We start from the raw sequence: 25,699 nt of genomic DNA on the forward strand, positions 1-25,699 counted from the left end.
AGAAAAGAAAACTCATTTCTATTTGTCATATCAACAAATGATAGCGGAGGTTGATCTAACGTTTTTAAGATGGGGTTGCACTGAAGCATAAAACAGAAACAGAAAGCAAGAATTAACAGGCAAAAAAGTAGCGAAGAAGATCGTGAAAGAGGCCCTGTTAGGGGTAAATTCCGACAAGCGACATGGCCTTGAAACGGCGACATGAGAGCTATGAATTGGCGACGAACGACAGGCTACTCTAGCAAAATAGAGAACGCGACACCAATGGCAAGATAGACCGACAACGAATTTCGGAACTGAGAATGCAGTGATTGTTTTAAACGTCTGAGTCGAAGTGAAGACGCGTTTCCAGAGTTTTAAATGTGTCTTCCTCTCTCACGCGCGATGTCGACGGGTCGTGAAACACAGGCTTTCTTATATATGTGCTAAAACGTCCACGTCGAATAAATCGAGTGCGTCATTGCTGAGTATTTTTTCTCACTCTCAGCTAAGACAGCAGTGGCCTAAAACGCCTAAAAACACGCTTAAGGAAAAAGGAAAGAGATCTTCGAAAGTCTGCTTCATGTTTTTATCAGTGGGTCACCAGTAAAATAATATGAAGTTGTATTATCAACAAATGGCATTATGGAAGGAAAAGAGAGACAGGGGAAAGCTGCTAAGGTCTTCTCGTCTTCAGCAGAAAGTAAGGGTTACGCCAAATTCAAAGAAAGATTATAGACAGGAGAGATTATCTGATTGAGGCCGTTGAGATTTTGAGTTAAAGAACGGTTGTTAAACATAAACATGGTAAAAATAGTCATAGGTTCGATTGTACTTTAGGTCCAAATACTGACTGGAAAATGGCTGAAAATAGCAATTCCAAGCGTCTAAATTTCAAAATTTCGCGGGGAAGCATGCCCCCACATCCTTTAGGAGGTTAGCAACTTCAGCGCTCGAAAGCATGCCCAAGCCCTTAGAAAGTATGTCCCCACTATGCCCCCCAGCATGCCCCCAGCCCCTTAGAAAATGTTGAAAAATTGAAGTAGCAGAGAGCAGAAAGAGAGCAGGCCAGCGCTGGGGAAGGAGGCGAAACAGTACTGAACACTGCTGTGAATTATAGCGAGTCAAGGACCAGAGAAAGGGGATGAAATAATACGGAACAATGCCGTGAAGCAAAGCTAACGAGGACTATAGAAAGAGACGAAATACCCGACGACTACAGAACTACTCAAGTTAATTCGCGCGTCGCTTCGAGATGCCGTGCAGCCGAGCAAGAAAAGTCACATGATTAAAATCAGGTGACGAACTAGAGAACTCTGTGTTTAGAGTAATTGCAAAACAGAAAACACAGTGGAAAAAAGTGGTTGATTCGTTGATCTATCGAAAAGATTAGATCAGTTCGGTTCAGTCTTCACAACTTTTGCTGAGGCGGTACGCAGCTCTTACAAGGTTCGCTCTGATTGGTCGACGTAGTTTTAGGATGAAAAATAATCAACAAGAAGTGGATTAATTAAAAATATATTAAGAAATGAATATCAAGAAATAAATATAGAAGGAAACATAAAAAAAATTGTGATGGGAAAGGATATTAAGAACGTACATCGAATGAATAGGTTGATTTAAGTTAGTTTAGCCTTGAAGTTCTTTGTTTCTTTCTTGAAATAAAAAATGCTTCATGCAAAGGTATAAAGTAAGGATCAGGATTTGCCCAGTTGCCCTTGCTGCCCAGTTGGCCATGTTTCCGTCTTACCCTTGTTGCTCTTGTTGCCCTGTTGCACTCTTTGCCGCCCTGTTGCCCATGCCATGTTAACCTTGTTGCGCGGTTGCCGCTGTTGCCCTCTTGCCCATGTTAACCTTGAAGCCCTGAAGCCCTGAAGCCCTGAAGCCCTGAAGCCGTAAAGCCCTGAAGCCCTGAAGCCCTGAAGCCCTGAAGCCCTGAAGCCCTGAAGCCCTGTAGACCTTTAGCCCTGTAGCCCATGTTGCCCTTGTTGCCCTGTTGCCCTGTTGCCCTTGTTGCCCTTGTCGCCCTGTTGCCCTTGTTGCCTTGTCGCCCTGTTGCCCTTGTTGCCCATGTTGCCCTGTAGCCCTGTAGCTATGTTGTCCTGTTGCCCTGTAGCCATGTTGCCCTTGTTGCCCATGTTGCCCTGTTGCCCATGTTGCCCTGTTGCCCTGTTGCCCTGTTGCCCATGTTGCCCATGTTGCCCTTGTTGCCCTTGTTGCCTTGTCGCCCTGTTACCCTTGTTGCCCTGTTGCCCATGTTGCCCATGTTGCCCATGTTGTCCTTGTTGCCCTGTTGCCCTTGTTGCCCTTGTTGCCCTGTTGGCCTTGTTGCCCTTGTTGCCTTGTTGCCCTTGTTGCCTTATTGCCCTTGTTGCCCTTGTTGCCCTTGTTGCCCTTGTTGCCCTTGTTGCCCTGTTGCCCTTGTTGCCCTGTTGCCCCTGTTGCCCCTGTTGCCCATGTTGCCGTTGTTGCCCTTGTTGCCTTGTTGCCCTTGTTGCCCTTGTTGCCCTGTTGCCCTTGTTGCCCTTGTTGCCCTTGTTGCCCTTGTTGCCCTTGTTGCCCTTGTTGCCCTTGTTGCCCTTGTTGCCCTTGTTGCCCTTGTTGCCCTTGTTGCCCTTGTTGCCTTGTTGCCCTTGTTGCCCTTGTTGCCCTTGTTGCCCTTGTTGCCCTTGTTGCCCTTGTTGCCCTTGTTGCCCTTGTTGCCGTTGTTGCCCTTGTTGCCTTGTTGCCCTTGTTGCCCTTGTTGCCCTGTTGCCCTTGTTGCCCTTGTTGCCCTTGTTGCCGTTGTTGCCGTTGTTGCCCTTGTTGCCGTTGTTGCCGTTGTTGCCCTTGTTGCCTTGTTGCCCTTGTTGCCCTGTTGCCCTTGTTGCCCTTGTTGCCCTTGTTGCCCTTGTTGCCCTTGTTGCCCTTGTTGCCCTTGTTGCCCTTGTTGCCCTTGTTGCCCTTGTTGCCCTTGTTGCCCTTGTTGCCCTTGTTGCCCTTGTTGCCCTTGTTGCCCTTGTTGCCCTTGTTGCCCTTGTTGCCCTTGTTGCCCTTGTTGCCCTTGTTGCCCTTGTTGCCTTGTTGCCCTTGTTGCCCTTGTTGCCCTTGTTGCCCTTGTTGCCCTTGTTGCCCTTGTTGCCCTTGTTGCCCTTGTTGCCCTTGTTGCCCTTGTTGCCCTTGTTGCCTTGTTGCCCTTGTTACCCTTGTTGCCCTTGTTGCCCTTGTTACCCTTGTTGCCCTTGTTGCCCATGTTTCCCATGTTGCCCTTGTTGCCCTTGTTGCCCTTGTTGCCCTGTTGCCCTTGTTGACCTTGTTGCTCTTGTCGCCCTTGTTGCCCATGTTGCCCTTGTTGCCCTTGTTGCCTTGTTGGCCATGTTGCCCTTGTTGCCTCGTTGCCCCTGTTGCCTTGTTGCCCTAATTAGTTTTTAGATATTGTTCGACCAAAATATGTAAGAATAGGTTTTGTCGCTAAATTCTAAATTACGATTTAAATGGACGTTGAGAGGCCTACAGGCTGGAAACTTGTGCGCTTGATTCTGGGTTCCAAGGTACCAACTGGATCTGTTTGAACTGAAATAAGGACACCTATTGAAATTGGATTGCAGATGTTTACTATTCTTTTTTCTCCATCTTCAACATAAATCTTCGATGTAAATCGTCTTGCATGGATAAGAGCACTCTATTTATACTAACAAAATTCGTGGTTGCATCATTCGAGATACAATTTTGAAGAAGGTTGAATAAAGTCAGCTCGAAACCTGAAAGAGCCTGATTAAACTCAACTGCATGTTGACTGAAGTCAATTTGAAACCTCGATAAATACAGCTGATTCAGTGGTCTCCAGAGAGGTGTTTTGCAATGTCCATCTAGAGAATGTACGCCCAGCTTAGAAAGCTGTGTAAAGCCAACTTTAATTTACAACATAAATTGAAAATTGAGAGTTTTTTCGCTTAATCATTTCAGTTTGTTTAGGGTAAAATACATTCATTCTATTAACCCTTTGAATGCCAAACTTTCGCCCAAAAATACCGTTTTTAACCGTTTTGTCAGGTTTTTTAGCTGCCATGACGCTAAATAAGCCTAAGTTTTGTTAAGAAAGCTTTTTTTTTTTTTACTAAAAGGAGAGATTTTTCGAAGATTAGGTACAAAATTGAGCAAAATTTCCATTCCGGGCATGCGCATAAACCAAAATTTGGACTTTTTTTTTGCCACTAATCGTTCTCAATTTTATTTGTTGCCCCTTTCCTTTCTGTTTTTCTCGGCCCTTTTACACTGGCTACCTTTTGCATTGTATGTTCTTTCTGGCTGCCGTGAAAAGTTGGATGTTAATTACGGACGAAGTCTAGAAATGGACCTTGATCAATTATAGACGTAGTGGACCATTTTACCACCGTTTTTGCACCAAAACTGATAACGTTGTTTTTCGATTTGCGACGTCGGAATGTCGTCGATATCTAAACCTGACCATTGTGCGGAAAGGCCTAGCCTAGTACTACTATCTGCTTATCAAGAAGATCTGATGACATTTAAATTGATGACGTCACAAGTGGTACAGAGAGCACGACCATTAATTACGCATATATGCGTAGTTGATATTCAAAGGGCTAACGGCAAATGAAAATGGTTATTTGTTGTTATATACTGTCAAAAATTACTATAAGTTTGCTGAAGGTAAATTATTTAGTGCACTATTTCTACAGGTTTCCATTCAAAGATAACTCCTAAAACGTTAAAAATCCAACTTTTATGCTATTTCAGTCCACATTTCCCCTAATACTTCGCAGACATCTGTTCTGGGAGACTTGTGGCTAGTGGGTGAGAGAATTACTTCGACTACTTCATGTTTATTTGTGAATTTAAGGTAGCTTAATGGAATTCCACTGAAATAGAACCTGCACTGAGATTTTCGTGAAACTTTGCCTATTGATTGTTTATATTATAGGAACTTAAATTTTGAAATAAAAATGTGGGGTCCCCATGTTCGTTTAGAAGCAACAGCACCTTGTTTATACCCAATAAATACTTACAATAGCACTATGATTGTAGTCACGATTGCTTGTTAAATTCACGTTTCCGACAATTGTTTTTGTTCTACACTGAGAATTGGTCCATATTTATTTTACACAGAGAAATTTATTACTCAATTCAAAACAACAGAAAAAATGATAGGTCACCATACTCGTTTGCGAGAAAATGACGATTTACCTCTATGCCGAAGTCCACCCGTAAAGAAAAAGCGCCATTTTTTAATGCGCGCGCGCTAATCACGCGTGAAATTATGCGCAGTAGGGATGCGCAATGCAATACTGGGGAATGACCTTAATAGGGGTTCGTATACTGTTAATTGTTTAATGGACATGGAATCACGTCAAGACAATCAAGCTAAATGTGTGCTTAGATGATGTTATTAGTCATCACTTTCTATCCCAGACGAGCATCTTTCTTCGCCTTTTCGTCAAACTGCATACATGTATTAAATTTTGAATGGCCGCTCTCCGGCTTTCGGCATCAGGATGACCAAAAGGTGGCCGTGGCTGCTTAATAGGGGTGGCCGGTTAAAACGGCTTTTTTGCAGTCTTTTACTAACCTGCGAGCAGGCTCACTTTGAGTCGCGCGTGAGCGGAGAAGAGCAAAGCGATCCAGCGGGAGGGACAAGCGTGCGCGGCCTAGCCGCGAGCGCGAAATCGAGCGGCGAAGCCGCGCTTGGCTCCTCTTCACCAGACTCCTTCTCGTCGGATCGCTTTGCTCTTCGCCGCTCGCTCTAGTCGTTTACTAACAATAACTTCGGGACTTTGATAAATTACACTGGCCGCTTGATAAGGGGTGGTCGCTTAATAGTTGACTGTGTTTACTGTATTTTTCAAACAGTGTTAAACATTCTAATAACTAAGGTTTTCGAGAAACAATTAAGAATAAAAAGCAGCGATATTAAAGAATGACGTTTCGACGGCTCCATGCTATCATTTTCAAATTCAAATAAGATACGTTATGTGAGTTCGTTATATAGTGAATGTACGTGTGAAGGTCCCAGTGCATATGATTAAGAGATAAAAATAATCAATGAATAAAAGTAAAAATACCAAGTGTGGTGCGCTTGAACTGTCAAATAAAAGGTTTTGCTTTAACGGAGTCAGATTGAGTGTTAACTGTTGTTTTTTTTGTTTTTGATGAAGAGCATTTCAGAAATGAAACAATCCAGTTTCCGACGGCATTTCTTAAGGATTGCAAATTGATCACAGAGATTTTTTTTTTTGTTCCTCAGATTGTGTACGTCCCTCAGGTGTTTACCAATGACAGAATGCTTATGCTCATTAACGGGCTGAAATAGGTGTCGGCATGTATAGCCCACATAATCTGCGCCGCACAGATCACATTTGTATTCATAAACAACGCATTGTTCGTTAACGAACAATGACAATTATTTGATAGTTCAAGCGCACCACACTTGGTATTTTTATTTTTATTCATCGATTATTTTTATCTCTTAATCACATGCACTGAGACCTTCACACGTACATTCACTATATAACGAACTCACATAACGTATCTTATTTGAATTTGAGAATGATGGCATGGAGCCGTCGAAATGTCATTCTTTGATATCGCTGCTTTTTATTCTTAAGTCTTAAAGATACTGTGTTTTTTGTCTTTCATGTTTGTCGTGATTTATGCCGGTTTTATATTATATTCATTTTGACTCGACTTCCATCAAGCACTTTGTGGGCTTTTTGACGCACCTGGACAACCCTAGGCATTTAAATATTTCTAAACTTTGTGTTGTCTGGCTGCTAAAATTGGCTTTAAATTGCCTGCCGTCATAGCGAAGCAAACGAAAATCTCTCTCTAACCGAGGCACTCAGAATCTCTTGTGAATGGTTTCTCGAAATGGAGTATAGCTCTCTTTTCAGAGATTATCTGATGCCCTTGGTTTACTTTTTAAAAAGGGAGCATGCATGCTTTTGGAAAACTTTCATCTGGTATTGTCGAATCATTTGGATAAGCCAAAAAGAAACACAGGACAGTTTAAGAAACAAGTGGGTGGAAACACTGAAAAAGGTTAAAGGTAATTGGAGTCAATCCAATTCTCAGAAAGGATGAAATTCTCAGGAAACTAAATGATACAATCCAAGATAGAATTGCTGGAAAAGGTTGGACTGCAATTTAATGAATTTAATTTGTAGAGCTATTACTGAAATACGTTAACCGACATCGACATGGAAAAGTACCTAACACTGTTTGTCAGTCAGTGAGGTGTTCAGGGCGCATCAACAGCATGATTACAGTTGAACCTCCTCTAACGGCCCCCTCTCTAACAAAATTCACTTTTTGTTGTCCCAGCGGACAGTCCATACATTCACAACAGCCACCTGTCCACAACGGGGACGGCCACGTAAACGCATTACAGCTGCCAATTGAAAATAACTTCTCGACAACCACCAGTTAATCAACGACTGATGAACAGTGTATACACCCCCTCCCTCAAATAATTTTAAAAACATCCACTAAAATTGAGAAAGGAAAACGACGTAAATTACAAGGTGTGACGTAGAAGGTAGAATTCGTTAGGACAAGTACTAAGGAGACAGAGCGTAAATGACTGACTACTTCACAGCACTGGGATAGGTACCAGAAGGAAGAAGGGCGAGAGGGAGAACCGAGACCACTTGGAAAAAGACTGCGTAGAAATGAAGTAACAAGGCTGGGTGCGCAAAAAGGACAGTGTTGGATTGAGACCATGGCAGCCTTATGTGCCTATTAACGTGATGAGAGCAGATGATGACGATACAGTGAGAAAAAAAATTAAGATAGTCCTGAGGATGGAGTTGTTGTGATAGTAAGGAAAGAGGATCCTCCAAGATCCTCAACTGGGAGCTCATCTGCAAAGTCCTCATATCCAATCCCTTAAGCCCCAGAGCACCAGAGTCAACTGGGAGACATGAAACTAGTTTGTCCATGTCAGAAACCTTAGAAACTAAATTTGAAACAGAACTTGGTGGAAAAAAATCCCGCCAAATGAAAATGTAAGGGAATTTGCTATACAAAATATTGGAAATAATGGGCATCAAAATACTTGTGGAACATCCCTCACTGAATATTATCATGTTACTGCTCACCTTAGGTTTTGTTTTGCTGAGATATTATGTCTATGAATTGCTAAAATTGCATCAGGTTTCTTTTTAGAATAAACAGTTTGAAAGCTAAGTTTAAGCGGATTTGTTTATATAACCTTGGTTTCTTTTCACATTAAATTTTTTTAAAATTAATTCATTGCATCAAACTTAACAGTACAAAGTTACTCCAAATTTACTTGACCTAATTTCAGTATTCATGAGAAAATGCCTTGGTTAACACCCAGCTTAGTACATAGGGACAAGGGCATTTGATCACAAAAAGGAGACCGAACCAGAAAACAAATTAAATATGAAATATAATAGAGTGGTTTTCAATTGAGTGGCAAAAGTAATCAGGCAATAACTTTGGTTTTGGTTTTGCAATGGTTTTAGATTGGCTGATTAGTCTCACTAGTAAGTAACTGTTTGGTTTTGGTCTGACAACACTCAATCGAAAACTGCTTTAAACAAATTAAATAACAAATAAAATAGACAGTCAAATCTGAACAAAATTAATAAGGTCACTCTGATCAAACAGACCCATCAGTGGAAGAAGGTATTCAACATCCTTACAATTAGAGCTAATCAGAGCAATATTTGGGGTAGGTTTCCCCTTATGGCTGAACAAATTCCCTCAACCACCCTCTCCACCCCCCCCCCCCCCCCGAACATCTCTGGACCTGCCTTTATAAATTATCTATGAAAACGAGGTGTCTTTATCATAGAGGTGTCCACAGCAATGAGTTTGCCTATATTTACCAAGGGTAGGTCCCCCCTTCTGGCTGAAAAAATTCCCTCACCCATCCTCCCTGAAGATCTCTGGACCTGCCTCTGTAAATTATCCATAAAAGGAAGGCGTCTTTATTATGCAGGTGTCCAAAAGAATGATTTCATGAACAGAAAGCTGTATCTGGTGTTACAACCCTGTGAAAAGTTAAGCTGATTTTCAATGATTTTGATGTAACTCTCCAACAAGACAGCACCATAAATGACAAAAAATTACTGATCTTGTAAATTAAAAGCCTTACAAAAACTTGGCTGACTACTTTATAAAAGATCCCCATCTTGATTTAATATTATTTGTTTGCATTTATTTTGTTATGATGTTCTTTGAAGTGATCAGTAATTCCTGAGGATTGAGCAAGGCTTTACACTTTGATGAAAAATTAATCATCAACTTTAATGAAGTTGGTGTTCCACCCTCTGCAGAGAAAATGCCATAAATTTTTAAACAAGCGGGGTTTAAACTAGAATTGTGTCGGAAATTCTCTTTACATTTTGTAGCGTTTAATTCTTGATGAAGTGTATTATTTTATAAAAACCTCCAAACACCACATGCGATCGAATATTATTCATTTAGTTACATGGGGTAAATAATAGCTTAAAATTCTACTATGTTTCTACTGACAATGTAAGCTTACTTAAACTAAAATAATACTTCTGGTAACATTTGCAAGAATCATCTGCAAATAAGTTTAATATTTAGTGTTGTTTGATAATTCGTGGAAAATAATCTGCTTCAATAATTCTTAACGCGTAATGCTTAGAGAAAATCTGCGCTTAAAACGCAAAGACGCCAAAATGAAAACGCGATGCAAACCTGTTATAATTCTTTGTATATAGATTAACCGTTGCCAGGCTTTTAAAAACTGAAGAGGAAAGCATACGGTTCCAAAACAACTCATTCTGTTCACTTTCGCGCTTCGCGATTATCGTCCGCCATTTTGAATTTTAAGTACCCTATTGTTTCCCATTGTTTGATCGAGCCAATCAGGAGAGACCTTGTAAGAGCTGCGTACTATCTGCTTTTGCTGCAAGTTCCTGCCTGGAAGATTTACATTGTACACTGGCCGAAGTGATCGAATTGCCAACTTGAGGTAAGTGACGTTTGTTGTGGCGTTTGCTATGGAAATTATGAAGTTGCCTCGGCGAGGTAAGGTTATTTTCAATAGAAATCCTTTTTAAAGTCTTCCTTATTTGAAGCCATGCTGTGGGGCATTTTACAAATTACATAGGTTTAATTTCGCTCATAACAATAACACGTGAGTGGCTTTGTGGAGGTTGTTGTAAGTTGCTTGTTGTAAACAAATCAAGTTTTGTCTCGAGTTTCGTCGTCACGTTAAAAAAAAAAAAAAATGTATTTGTAAACACTGCCGGGCGAGTTTTGAGGTTTTCTCTGTGTTCGTTGGCACATTACCGCTTCCTAGACTACAAAAATTTGTTAAACCAAGATAGGTCAACAAACCATTTTAAGCCGAAGCGAACAGGATGTGCTAAATTTACTTTTGACGTTCCTATGTAAATATTTACATCTTGTGATTACAAAGTATTTCCTCGTTTTGTTAGTTCAATTTATTCGGTTTGGCAAATGCTTAGGGGGAATTTCCAGGTTAATTTGGTTGAAGACTGGTAAAGCTACCGCCGATAAAATGACTGCAAAGGTAAATTAAGCCGTCGGCAAAAATACACACTGTGATATTCAAATCTATGCTTCAGCGTGAAAATAAATTGTTACACTCTAACACTGCAAGCTTAAACGAATTTTTTTTCATCTTTTCTTTCATTCGGTCAATCTTCATTGAGAAGGGATTTGCTGTTTGATACTCAGATGTAATGATATGCATATTGTGTTTATAATGTAGATTTCCTCGTTTTATTTTGTTGTTGTCCAGTTAGTTCGGTTTGGTGAAATGCTTGTAGTCGAAATGTCGAGTAGACGATTATGCATGTAAACCCTGTCGGCAAATAAAGCTCTACTTCGATTTTGATTTGCTATTTCATTTTATTAATGCCACTGCTTTTGGTTGGGGGTACATGGCCCCTATTTTCCTAATGAAATGTTATTCCCCAGTGTGTTGTTTACACTTATGGAAATATTCCATAAAAGTGAGATAGTACTAATTAAAAAAAAAAAAAATGCTTAGAGCTTTACTCGGTAATGAACAGTGAAATGGCATTTACATACTTAGAAAACATTTACAGTGTAGGTCGTAGAAGTCCTAACCAGTGCCCTGACCATTTCTCGGTAATAAAAATAACTTTTACATATATACATTCAAAATTTAGTTGGTGAGAGTGCATTCCTCGCTCCGCACTCTCTCTGCTCTCTTCTTCACACTAATTTTTTGATTGACTAACTTATTAACCAAATGTCACTGACTGTTTTCTTTGTTGTGCTTTACTTTTTTGCTCATCAAAGAAAGTTTCAGTTTCTTCCTGACTGTTTCCTTTGTCCTGTCCAGTACCAATTCGTTTCGTAAAACTTTGTGAATTCTCTATTCTCATAAAATTTTATCTCGTCAGGGTAATAGAATGCACTCTCAGAGTGTTCAATCATCGTTTTCAGTTGCTACAATTTTCAGGAAAAAAGCAGTGATTTCCTTAATTTCCTTTTGTTTTGTTTTAGGACCTTTTAGCAGGCCGGTAATTGGCCCATGGGCATTATGGGAGAATAATTTTCAAGTAAAGAATTAGATTCATTTTAGTGTTAAGTATTTTTAAATTATTATAAATTGGACATTTTATTTTTATTTTTGTCACACGTGATGTTTTACGATTTTACCGACATATACATGTACCATGTAAATGGAAATAATGCACTAGACAATCAGAGTGTTCATTACATTGGCTCAAAATGCAAGCCATATATAACAAATGTATGTAAAAGATATTTTTATGACTGAGAACTGGACAGGGCAAGAACTTCTCCTTCTTTTGTAAATACATGTATATTAATTCCTCTCAGCCCTGTCAAAATGTCTCAGGAACCTTCATTTTTGCAACCTAGAGTCCATTATTTTTCACCATACCTGACACAGAAGCTCACCAAATCCTAACAAAATTAATAACTAACATGGGTGTTCTTTGGGTGGCCTTTACTTTGTACTACATGATTGTATATTCTGTTATCCTGCCTAATAACTGCTAGAAACAATTTTGACAGAGCTGTTTCAACAGTTTCAGTTAAAATGATTTCCAGTTAAATAGCACTACATGTAGCAGTGTTATAATGAGTGTGAACTTTATGGAGGGTTTTAAAGGTTTATTATTATTTTTTTTTTTTATGGTAACAGAAGACAACAAAATGTACATGTACATGTGTATACAGTATAACCTGATGGTGGTATTGGTTGTGAATTGTAATTCATATTAGTCATCCTATTACAGGTAAGGGGAAAAAGTTCAGGAAGTTCAGAATGTCTCTTCCACCAGCACACTTGCATTCTACAGGTGCAATCATTGTGTCGTTATATATATATATATATATATATATATATATATATATATATATATATATATATATATATATATATATATATACACACACACACAGAGAAATATAAAGTTATGAACTTAACATTAAAATCTGACATTTGAATGCCTCCTTTGCTAAAGTTAAGTCACCATTTAACTGTTATCACTCCCTGTGAATTCATAGAGAATTACCACCTAATGTGGAAGTCCTCTCTTCAAGTGAGGGAAAATGACACTGCAAAAAGTTACAAAAAAAAGTTACAATGAAAGTAAAAAGAATTGTGAATGTCGATCATGACTTGGTGTACATTGTACATCATATAAAGGTATGTGGTGAGTGCCAAAGGCATAACATTTCATGCATTTGCCTTTTCAGGACAAATTATATAACAGTGACATTTTAAAAGATGTGATCAGAAAAATAATGAGTATTCTCCAGGCTGTACCAATTTATGGACGGCATATGCAGACAGTAAGAGGTGCTGTAAGCATTACCAGGTAATTAAGTTAGTTTTATGCTTATGACTTCTTGTACTTGGATTTTGTGTCATTTTGTCACAAGAATACGTAATGAAAGATGCATTAGTTGACGCAATTTATTTTCAAAGGCAAACTTAAAAGTCTGCCTATGGTGGATACCGGTTGTGTGTAATGTGAATGTAAAGCAAACACAGTGTTAAAGATGTATGTGCATGTTAATATTAAATAATCTGAAATTTCAGCGAGTGTAGGAACCCAATGTTCACTACAGGAAAGCGGCAACAAGTAAAACTAGAGATGCGCTGAACTGCAAACGTCTTTTATTACATGAACAACGATTCACTGAAATCAAATGCGTAAATCCGCTAAGTAAACCAAAATAACAACTGAATCACAAAGGATAAGAAAGCTAAATGAAAACCGATCGATACTTACAAGTTTTTCGTGCCTTGTTCCGCTAATAAGAAATGAAATCCTGCTCGACACTAACAATGAACTTCGAACACACTAAAACGAACTCAAAAGCAGACCATGTGCTTTTGAAACTTGATATTTACCGCGACTGCAGAATGCATGATCAGCGGCACGCGTCATAAATGAAACACTGAAATGTCCACTTCTTAAATGTCTCTATTCGAATCATTCCTAAAACAAGACCAAGTCGTTACATGCTCCCCCCCAAAGACTCTCGTAGTCTTTAGGTATTTGACTCGTTTGATAACAGAAAGAATGTCATTGATTCCAAATTCCTGGATCTTAAGAAAAAGGTCAATCGACAGTTCAATAACTAATCGCACAAGTTCAGGTTTTTTTTCTTCTCCATGGACTCCTCAATGGACTTCAATAGCTCCTCTTCCAGAAGGCAGAGTTTGCGGATATCTCTCCTGAAGACACCTCTTGCACTTTTCACCAGAACTTGTCGCACCACACCATCAGAATCTGGGAAGGTCTCTTGAACTAGCGCTTTGGGCCACTGTCCTCGGGAGAGGTTTGCATCCTTCATGATGACCAAGTCTCCGACCTTGAAGTTTCGCCTCTGCTTCAGCCACTTTTGACGTTCCTGCAACAAGGGAAGATATTCTTTAACCCAGCGGGCCCAAAACTCATTCGCCAAAATGTGCACATGTTTCCATCTTGCTTGAAACTTGTCGGAGTATTCCAATTTACGAGGAGCTGAACACGGATTCGGGCGCAACAGCAGTATGTGGTTAGGGGTCAAGGCCTCTAAATCGTCGGGGTCGCTAGACACACGAGTGATCGGTCGACTATTCAGGATCTTCTCGACTTCTGTCAGGAATGTCGTTAGGGTCTGCTCATTGACAAGGTGCTCACCAATCATGGCGTGGAGAATCCTTCGAACGGAGCGAATGAGCCGCTCCCAAACACCTCCTTGGTGGCTTGCCGCCGGGGGATTGAAATACCACTGTATATTCTCCTGAAGCAGCTCACGTCCTACTCTTTCTTGGTCCCAGGTCTTCAACGCATTCAAAACATCGGTTTCTGCTCCCCTGAAGTTTGTGCCATTGTCACTGTAAATAACCCTGGGTGGACCTCGTCTCCCGACAAATCTTGTTACTGCTTGAATGAAGCTGTCCGTCGTTAAATCATTCGCAAGCTCGATGTGGACGGCTCTATACCTAAGGCAGGTAAAGATGCAACCATAGCGCTTGTGGAGTTTGGGATTCTTTCTCACAGATCTGGTAAGTGGTCCTGCATGGACGTAGAGTGGTCCAAAATAATCTATTCCAACAGCAGCAAACGGGTAGATTAACTGGTAGCTGTCTGAAGAAACTCTCACCACTGGGAGTGGTGCTGTAATCTGCTCTCCCACTGTAGCATTCTGGCGCTTACATTCATGGCATTGCCGCAGGACACGTCGGATGGACGAAACACCACTCACAATCCAGAAACGCTGTCTTATCTCCGCTAGTACTTGGTGTGGACCTACATGACCATTAGCATGGTGGTAATGGAGGATGATCATCTCTGTTACACGGTGCTTCCCAGGTAATATCATTGGGTGTTTTACATCATAGCTGAGGTCTGCACGGTCTAGTCTTCCTCCAACTCGCAAGACTCCTTGATTCACGAATGGTTTCAACTTGGCGAGAGGACCTTTGCACGGATTTGGGTTGGACAACTCTTCAGGAAAGGTCTGAATCTGGACGTTCCTTACGATAATTCTCTCTGCCTTTTCTACATCTAACAATAGGAGGTGGGGAACCTTCTCCTCTGGGTTCACAAGCGAAACAGTGGCTGCCACTGGCTTCGTTCGCAACTGCAACAGCTTACGGGCTCCTCGAATGATCCAAGCCACCACTCTTCTTAACTTCTCCCATGTTGAGAATCTTTCAAATAAAGTGCCCCAGAAGTCCTCTTTCTCGGCACATGCATTAACGGTGATCTTCTCTTTCTTGACTCCCTCATCTTGGTCTGATAGTTCTTGATGGAGATCAGCGGGTTGCTGCGGCCACTCCTTTTGATCTTTCCACAGAAAATCTGGGCCATGTTTCCACACTTCTAACTTCTTGGTTTCGGAGGCCTTTATTCCTCTCGAGGCCAAATCAGCCGGATAGCTTCTGACCTAACGTGACGCCATTGTGAGGGCCTTGATCCTTCTCTGATGACAGCAACACGATTGGCGACGAAGGTGACAAATCTTTTCGTCTCATTGAATATGTACCTTAGGACAATCATTGAATCGGTCCAGAAGGTGACGCTGTGGATCTTGATGCGACCTTCCAATTCTCGCATAATGAGCTTGTCCATCTTGATCAACAAGGTGGCAGCGGTCAACTCCATCTTAGGCACGCTGATACCACTCCTTAGAGGCCTCACTCGCGACTTGCCCATGAGGAAACTGTTGTGGATGCTCCCTTCATTGTTAACGAAACGCAGGTAAGTTACTGTCCCATATCCATGTCCTTCAGAAGCGTCTGCGAAGTGATGGAGTTCAGCTCTTTCTACTTCTCCAAAGTCTCGCGGAGTAAAGGATCGAGGGATACTGTAACCGGTGAGGCTTGCGAGTCCTTCCTTCCAATCTCTCCACTTCACTGCTAGTTCATCAGGGAGCCTGTCATTCCAGTCATACTTTAATCTGCAGAGCTCTTGGTTGATCTCTCTTCCAAGCAGGATTAGGGGACCAACCAAACCAAGGGGATCATAAATTGTTGCAATCGACGACAGGACGCCTTTCCGGGTCCCTGGATGGGATTTATCACTAACAACTAGGTTGAAGGTGTCTGCCTCCATGTCCCAATGGATTCCTAGGGCTCGGTCCATGGGTAGACTGTTGAGATTGATATCTAAGTCCTTGACAGCTGGTGCTCGATGTTCAGGTGGGAATGCATTTAGGACTTCGCGCTCATTGGACATAACTTTGGTCAGCTGGAATCCTCCTTTCGCTAGCAGTTCCTGTAGCTCCTTTGTAGTTTCCACTGCCTGGCCGGTCGTTTCGAAGGACTTGAGCAGGTCATCGACATAAAAGTCTCTCATGACTGCGTCAATGGTCTGAGAGGAGAAACCTTCGCTGTAATCGGCAGCTTTTCGCCGTAATGCGTAACCACAAATGCTGGGTGATGAGGTAGCCCCAAAGATATGGACTAGCATCTGAAAGGTTTTCGGGTCCTTCGTCAAATCTCCATCCGGCCACCACAGATAGCAAAGAGCGCCCCGGTCTTCAGGAGACACAAACACCTGATGGAACATCCGCTTAATGTCAGCTGCCACGGCTACACTGTTAACTCTGAATCGCAGAATGACTCCTATAAGTGAGCTTGTGTTCTCTGGTCCCTGCAACAACTGATTGTTCAACGAGACACCGCTGGACTTGCAGGCACAATCGAATACCACTCTCGGCTCTTCAGGTTTTCTCGGGTGCCAAACAGCGTGATGCGGTAGGTACCAAATGGGTTTGAGGGAAGAAATTTCTTCATCAGGGACTTGACGTGAAGATCCTTCTTCTTGGTATTTCTGGATAACGCTTGCATATTGCTTGTGGAACTCAGGGTCTCTTTCCATTCTCTTTTTCAGCCAATACAATCTCTTCTTTGCCACTGGTAGACTATCAGGTAAGCAGGGAGGACTATGCCGGAATGGCAGCTTGAGCTGATAATGTCCATTAACAAGGACCGCTGATTGATCCATAATCTGCTTCGCTCTTTGGTCTTCCAACGACAAACTCTCTTCAACATCCACAAGGGTATCTTTGAACTCGGTATTGTACAAAACGTTCCAATTGCTGACTTAACATCTCTTCATGATCACTCCTTACGAAATTGACATGGATGCCATTGCTGTTGGGTTCACCCATTGGGCCATACACCGTCCAACCTAAGGGAGTATTTACGGCATAGGGCTGGCCCCGAGCTCCTCTTCTGATTTCAGAATTATCATCGATAATATCCGGTCGGTCGCTGCCAATAAGGATGGAGACTCGATGCCCTTCTATTTCGGGAAGACTGACGCCATCAAGGTGTGACCATTTTGTCAATTCTCTATTGTTGGCGAAATGTCTCTCTCCAATGGGTAGGCTCTCCATTGTCAGAACCCGATCAAGTGTGAACTTCGTTTTCCCGTCAAGTGCTTCTATATCCAAGCGGGCTTGGTGACCACGTTCCTTCCCTTCATAATTGACTGTTGAAAGGGTAAAATCAGTAGGCTCACGTCCAAGGCTTAATTCTTCTACAAGACTTTCTAAGCAGAGTGTAGTGTCTGATCCGCTGTCTAGGAAGGCGTATGTTGTTAGCTGCTTGTTCCCACCTGGCCCACTGACTCTTACTGGGACGACCTTGAAGCAGACCCTCGGTCGACTGCTGGTTGAGGCTTCCCTTGGAGCAGAATCTCTGGATACGGCAAAGGTACTGGATTCGATAACCGGGGGATGGTTGGATTCAGTGAGTGTCGCAGCTGTTCTACCAACTGAACTTTGGCCACGAATGACTGGTTGCTGATTTGCACTTTCTTGTTCTACTACACGGTCGTCAGTCTCTTCGCGGTCTGGCGGGTGAAGAAGGAAATGGTGCTTCTTTCCACAACCCGATTTCCGACAAGAAAATCCCTTCGAACAAGATCTTGAGAAGTGTCCATACGAAAGGCAACTTCCACACAGCTTCTTCTGTCGTACAGTTCGCGACCGATCTTCGTAAGATGCATTCTTAAAGGTCTCACACTGCCAAATTGCATGCGGTCCGGAACATTGATAACACTTCAAGGTGGCTAAGCCAGTACCAGCAGACCCTCTGTTTCCTCTGCTCTGGGTAGCTAGGGTTGTAGCCTTAAATGGCAGATCTTGTTTGTCTTTGTTTCCATGTCTTCTTTCCTTTTCATGCTGAGGCAGTGACGACTTCAGTTCCTGGCCAAAACGGTTGTTTAAGCGATCTGCTCGTTTCTGTATGAAATTCACAAAATCAGAAAAGTAAACTTGTCCCTTAGAACAAATTAGGTCTCCAGCAACGTCTGTCCATTTCCGCTTCAAGCCCTCATCAGGTAACTTTTTCATCAGCATAAGAATCGTATCTTCATTGTCGAGGCGGCTTACGTAAAGTGGTCCCATACTCGTTAACACTCGTTTGGTATCTTCAAGTTTTCTCGCAAAATCCATCAGACTTGCGGCATCAACTCTTCTAAGGTTGTATTCTCTTAACCTTTTCATGTGTGCATCAGCCACCATGTGAGGCTGTCCAAAATTCTTTGACAGAGTTTTCCACGCTTCACCATACCTCTGACCAGTAGGAAGGTTGACGCAGCTTTTTATAGCCTCTCGCGCCTTTCCAACACACTGCGCGAGTAGACGGGTCAATCTTTGCGAATCATCGGGCACCTGACTCTCAATGTGGTCGCAGAAATTGGCAACAAATTCTCCATACTCGGAAGGGTCTCCCCCAAACTTCATCAACTCAATTTTCGGTAGAGTGGGACCTTGTTTAAGTGCCTCTGCGATTGCTTGCCATGGCGCTTTATCTGCAAGTTCTACTGAGGGGAGTGTGGCACTTGGCTGGCTGGTTGCTGTGTAAGGTGCTGAAGTGTTTGTAACAACACTTGCTCAAGCTGAGTGTGACTTGGCTGAGGGGTTTGAAGCTCACTTTTAAATTTATCGCTGGGCGAACTCTTCTCATCCTTGGTCACAAACGGTTTGAATTCATCTACATCTACTCTTACTGAAGACTTTTGCCTGGTCTCTTTCGGCTGAGAAGCAGGGTTGGGAAGTGGTACGTATGGGGGATCCATGTCACTCTGAGAAAACGTCGATACCGACGACACCTCATGCTCAACTTCCAAAGCCTTAGTTCTGGTTGCTTGTACATCAGATGGGGGTTGCGGGATAAGGTGTGTGTCTTGTGGTAAACTGAAAGGCCTTAGTGGTGTGTGAGGGATCAACTCTGGATTTAATGGTGGAATTATCTCACTTACAGTTTCGTCGTCCGAGCGCTCGGTCTGCAATTCCTCTTTCTCAATCTCGAGGTCCACAGTAGCCTTCTTTAGTTCCATTTCCACCTGCATCCTTTCAATTTTCCTTGCCATCTCAGCCTTGTTTCGTTCCCTTTCCTTAGCGATTTCAAGCTCTCTCTTCTGAAACTCAGCTTCTTCCTCTTCCAAGCGACGCTCCAGGCTCTGCCTTTGTTCAAGTGCTTCCACCTTCAGCCGTGCTTCTTCAAGCAATCTTCGCTTCTCTCTTACGCTACTCGAACTGGTACGGGAACTCTTCCCGGTTTTACTCGACCGATGTGATTTGCGATCAGACTTGGACCTTCCTTTCGTGTCGTTTTTAGCCTTATATTTCCACGCGCTGAGCTCTACCTCGAGGCGGAATTTGCACTCTTTTTCATTCTCGTAACTTTCGTTCGCCATAGTTCTCATTCGTTCATTATCTTCATTATCTTCGTGGGAGTCTACAAACTTGTGGAATGCACGCTCGTAATCTTCGACACCTTTCATCACTTCGTGTTCGCTCGCATGTTCAGACAGAAGTCCTTGTACAAATTTCAACCTTCTTCTCACGTACCCCAAATGTCCCGCTCTTTTTGCCTTTAAATCAATAGCTCTTTCGATTCGAACTTCCTCCGAATCCATAACTTTCGACGGAACCCTCTGCCTCGAGGTAAGATTACTTTCTAAACCCGCAGTTTCGGATGGTGGAACATAATTAGCTGTTGTTTCCACGCGAGGATCTTCGCTCGACGATATTTCCTCTTGAACTTGTCGGAGCGACGTACCTTTCGCTCCATCTGGCATCTCGTGATCTTGCGACGCCATAGAAAAACTTTGAATAATGTAGGAACCCAATGTTCACTACAGGAGAGCGGCAACAAGTAAAACTAGAGATGCGCTGAACTGCAAACGTCTTTTATTACATGAACAACGATTCACTGAAATCAAATGCGTAAATCCGCTAAGTAAACCCAAATAACAACTGAATCACAAAGGATAAGAAAGCTAAATGAAAACCGATCGATACTTACAAGTTTTTCGTGCCTTGTTCCGCTAATAAGAAATGAAATCCTGCTCGACACTAACAATGAACTTCGAACACACTAAAACGAACTCAAAAGCAGACCATGTGCTTTTGAAACTTGATATTTACCGCGACTGCAGAATGCATGATCAGCGGCACGCGTCATAAATGAAACACTGAAATGTCCACTTCTTAAATGTCTCTATTCGAATCATTCCTAAAACAAGACCAAGTCGTTACAGCGAGTTTGAAAATATATTATATCTATGACAGTTCTGGGGTGAGGGCTGTTACATGTACATGTACATAAATGGCTCATGCTCGATTTTTCACTTGTTATGATTTAGCTGCCAATATGTTCTGTAAATTAATTTTAATAGTCATCTGATGGTGTGCAATGATATACACCAATATTTAACCAAATAATGTACAGTGTAAATTAATTAACCAAATTATGCTGTTTTCAGTTGACCAACACTGCTACATGTACATTGTATTGTGATGTTGAAGCGCACAAATTTACAAACATGCCCGGTGTCAACTTGTCAAATGTATGAACTGGCCAGCCAGTCTAGATTACAAAACTTTCTGAAAGTTGGCCTTACCTAAGGTACTTAAGATTCATGTATTTCTTAAAGCATATTTTGTAATTAATGATTTCTCAGACATTGTTTTCTTCAAGAAAAGATTCATACCCCACGTGGAGGTTTTTTTCTTTAAGAGCTCCCTCCTCCTGTTACTTTGGAATTTTTAATGACTGGCCATGAATGGGTGTTGGATGTGAATATCTTCTGGAACTGCACACTCAGATTAAGTCAGCAAGAACATCAGTATTTATCCTGACAAAGTCTGATTTTCAGCCTGGATGGTCCTTTGATTGAGACTGTGCACATTGTTGTACTGCAATGTTCCAGTTTCTTGTTTAAAGCAAATTGCATGTGCGCTCAAAAGCAACTTCATAACAGTTATATATGTTTGCTTTGCATCTCAGGGCAGAGCCTGCTACTGAGGAAAGTTTTGGTACCATCTGCCTAGCATTTGACTCACTACTGTAGACACTCAGTAAACAACTAGCAATGGAGTACACTATATATCAATTAAAGGAATGTCATCTGTTGGTTATAAATTATAATTGATATGTCTTTGTATGTTCAGTGGTGTTCAAGTAGCAGCTATTAATACAGTATGATTACATCCCTGTTCCTGTCAGTCAATATATGAACAGTGTACACATGGGCAGCCTGGATTAAAATATCAAAGATATTTAAAGCAACCTTGGCGAGGTGAGATATTTCTAAAGAAATATAAATTCAAGGTCCTTATGATTGCTCATAGGGATTAATTTTATTGTAAACAATATCTTAGTTACTGAGTGTATTTGTCTTGTGTACTAATTGTTGTAGAACACAGAGACCACTGTCATGACAGAGAAATTAATGTGTGAAAAGTTCCATAAAAAAATGCACTGGGAGCAAATTAAATCATCATAGATGCAGCTTCTGAGAGATCCCCAATATTAATGGAACATACATTGTACATACATGTGAAAGAGTGCAATAATTTATTACTTAAGATTGTAATGCTTTGTTTGGTTTCTCTATATTTACAGACAACTTGATGCCATAATAATTTCTACACTCAATTAGTTCAATGAACAAACTGACTTAGAAGTTGAGTTCTGCAACCCATACTGTGTGTAGTAATATCATAATGCTGTAACTGCAACATTGTGACAGATAAACTGTATTACATTATTGAGAAACACCTATGATACATGTATTAACGAATTATTTAAAGTGTCTGTTAAATTAATCAGTTTTTCCTAGAGATAATTTACTCATCATGTCATGGTTTATTTAAATAATTGCTTTTTTGGCTTAAAAATGGTATTTATTGTGCTTGGTTTATGTTTGCTCTTAAATCAATTTTGTGATAACCTGCATTGGGCATGGCATAAATTAATATTTTGCCAACACGAAACGGAGAACTGGGTCTTAAGCAAAGTTGCAGGATTAGTATTTTTGTAGAAAGAAAGATTTGAGAAATTTGTGACATTCTACCGACAGCCTTGCCATTCGCAACGTCAAATAAGGTTGATTTGTTCCCTAGTGTTGTACAAATAGTGTTCTCTAATTTATAAATCATTTTAATCTGTTGTTTAAATGATTGCCTTATAAACCCATGTCCAGCTTTGGTGCATGCAGGATATTGATGTATTGTTTATCCATTTTGCTGTAAATTATCTATAATTGATGTGTCAATCAAAACATATCTTTGATATGCTGGCTTTTTCTGACAAATGTACCTATGCCTCATAATCTTTGAGTGCGTTTAGTTGTGCATTGCAGACAAAATACAGGTACATAATATAACTTACTTATAGCTTACAATTCTTGGTATAATTTAATCAGAGCAAAATTAATTAATGGAACCCAATAACAGCTCCTGTAGTCCACAATCTCAGTTGAGAAAAAGAACAAATCACATTGGAATTGAATAATAAAATTGTTATCAGAAGCCTATGCAAGTATTCATGATCAGCAACAAAACATCATATTTATTGTTCATGCCAGAGTGATTTTGCTTATACTTATACTTTGAGAGATGGTGCAAACCCTTTCAGCAAGAGGAGACTCCATACAGAAATGAGGATAGCTAACTATCTTTGGGGATCAAGTTAGAAAACAAAACTTTTTAACTTTTTACATGTGTATACTACCTTGGTATTTTTGTGAGATTTCATTTGGTAGAAATTTGGGGACTGAGTATATTGTAACCACTGCATTTCAGTCATACCCCACAACAAAAAAAATGTGTAAACTTCTTTTGTGCGGAAGTCCCAATTGTTAACTAAGAAAGAATATAATGATTACATGTAATAACAATGTCTTGTCTTTCTCAATAAGAAAGAACAGGAAATGCCACCAAAAAGCACAGAAGACAGTTCTGTTATGTGATCAACATTTTTGGTGGCTCCCCTGAAATGCTTGAAATCATGGCTCTGTTTTCATCATCACACCATCTTACACCTCGATCTGCTGATGTAATCCTAGTTCGAGCTGAAACTATAAAATCGCTCGCAGTTTACTTCGCATACATGTACATGTTGGATTATTTTCATCAGTAACAACATTCCAAAAAATAACTGACGAGCTCCGCTTTTAGGCTTGGCTAAATCTATATGTTAGGTATGTAGTCCAAAGGGGGGAGAGGGAGGGGAGTTGATACACCAACTAACTTGTGAGAAAGGTGAGAACAGTTATTTTCAGCTCAAACATAAATTAATTATTGCATTTTTAGAATTATGGATGGATGTCTTTCTTTTAAATGTGTTTGTTTCATGCCAGAATGTACTTTCCTCTTGAACTTCAGGACTTGAACAACATTTTGATCAGTAGTGTTACAAAACTCTACTCCTATCACTTGCTCATATTCACTGTGTGGTTTAGGCATGAATTGAAAAGTGGATGTTTTGCATCCGTGCTTCTTCATAGAAGCTACAACAGGTTTTCCTTTAATTTCAATTGTGAGAATCCATTAAATCCATCTGACTTTAAACTTGGTTCTCAACAATGTTGTTATAAATTTTGAAGCATTCAATAATACTTTCTTGTCAAGTGCTGGTTTACTTTTCTTTTTGCTCTGGGAACCATTACTGGGATGGAAAAAGTCCATCACAAATAACCTGTAAAATACTTATCACATCTCACTCAAAGTCTGTTTCATTTTTTTTCTTTTCGGCTAAGCATATTGCCAGTTTTTTTTTTTTTTTTCTTTACTTGCTTGTTTGCTTATTTTTCTTGTTCTTTTTTTATTGACTAATTAAGTGCTTTTTTCTCCTTAGCCTCCTATATGTCAAAATTAGTATCCTTTACTCAACCCGATTAGCTTTTTAGTGATTACTGAGTACATTAACCTAATTTGGTCTCAAAAAATAAAATTATTTTTCCACAGCCTTGATGATATCTTAAGCATCCTCTACAGAAAAGTTAAACAACAGGAACGAATCGATGTAAAAGTTAACAGACAAGATCTTTTGTGGGATGGCATCATCATCAAGTTTAGAGGATGTGTTGAAAGTACAGTTCTTTGGAGAGTCTGGGATAGACACTGGGGGACTGCAGAAGGAGTTTTTATCTGGTAATTTAGACAGTGATATTAATTTCAGTAATCTGTTTTTGCCAAAATAATTATTAGAATGCAGGGAAACCTCAGGAATTTTTTTCACTGTGTGGATGGCTGTAACTCAGTTATTTAATGGAGATAAATATGTCCCTTTGTTGAGCTTTAATTGAGCTGGACAAAATAATTTATTTTCCTCCATAAATATCGAGAACATACATAGAAGTAAGATGTGTCTTGTAACTAAGTCTGTTTGATTAGCATACATTTGAAGACTTTTTCTTTAAATATTATTTTCTACAGCATTTGTTGCAGCTGTCCAGACCAACTTATTTGAGGGCACAGAACACAGCGGTCTGTCACCTGGACCCCATGTTGAGGCTGTGGGTAATGGCTCTTTCAAAGCCATTGGACAAGTCATGGCAATGTCAGTTCTCCAGGAGGGTCCACCACCTGCCTTCTTAGCTAACTGGGTTTACAACTATCTGTGTGCTCCAGAAATCACAGACATATCACTAGCAGATGATGATATTGTTAATCCAGATGTCAGGACTTGAGTGAAAAGGGTAATAATATTCCCTTGTACAATGGCTTGACATAAAGCTTTACATTTGTATATCTCAGCTCGTTTTGCTACTGATTTGCACAACATTCTCACTTTCTTACATGGATTACTTTTGTGCTGTATATTCATTGAAAATGTCTTGTATATCATCCTCATTTTATTTCTGTGATTTAAATTTAACAGATTAGAGTAATACAAAACCCGCATATATTTAGCACGACTTTCCAAAGTTCATACACTGTACAAAGGTAGTTGGCAAAAACAAAGCAAAAATTGATGGCAGTATTTTAAAATTCTCCCAAAACTCTCTCTACAGAATGTTCGTTTACATCAGAAAAAAGGCCATTTTATTCTTTATTTTAAAATGCTAACAAACTGCAGAGAGAGATCATAGAAGTAAGTTATAATTTATACACGTAATAAGTCTTAGGTATTAAACCACCTCTGACAATGATATGTCACCAGGTTAAAGACACTGGAAAAGTTGAAAATTTACATGGACATGTCAATTTTAATTTACAGTATGTAAATCTTGATTTACATTCTTTGTAAATTACAATTTACATGTTAGGGTTTTGTAAAATAAAATTACAGGAAATTTACAGCTTTTAGTACAGCGTGTAAATGTTCTGTAAATAGTGATTTACATTGTCTTTGTCGACAATGATCATTTGAAGAACATGTAAAAACCTGTAAAATATTTTACGCACTTTTACAGTATCTGCCTTTGTAAAAAACATGTAAATTGCTTTG

At 40.4% G+C, this 25,699-nt stretch overlaps 2 long non-coding RNA genes and 1 pseudogene across 2 annotated transcripts; 1 reads left to right on the top strand and 2 right to left on the bottom strand.

The window, feature by feature from the left end:
* Positions 1–9,934: 9,934 nt before the first annotated feature.
* LOC149098837 (uncharacterized) lies at positions 9,935–25,178 on the top strand. The gene is made up of 4 exons (XR_016203485.1): positions 9,935–9,949; positions 12,703–12,824; positions 24,214–24,399; positions 24,685–25,178. It is a non-coding gene; the product is annotated as an uncharacterized LOC149098837 (long non-coding RNA).
* On the bottom strand, positions 16,993–20,096 carry LOC149098838 (uncharacterized; annotated as a pseudogene).
* LOC149098839 (uncharacterized) lies at positions 20,135–20,494 on the bottom strand. The gene is made up of 2 exons (XR_016203502.1): positions 20,267–20,494; positions 20,135–20,173 (listed from the first exon to the last, which is right to left on the bottom strand). It is a non-coding gene; the product is annotated as an uncharacterized LOC149098839 (long non-coding RNA).
* Positions 25,179–25,699: the final 521 nt, after the last annotated feature.

Source organism: Orbicella faveolata, unplaced genomic scaffold (assembly GCF_042242905.1).
Source record: "Orbicella faveolata isolate gen_17 unplaced genomic scaffold, um_ofav_v1 contig_46, whole genome shotgun sequence".
Lineage (NCBI taxonomy): Eukaryota > Metazoa > Cnidaria > Anthozoa > Scleractinia > Merulinidae > Orbicella > Orbicella faveolata.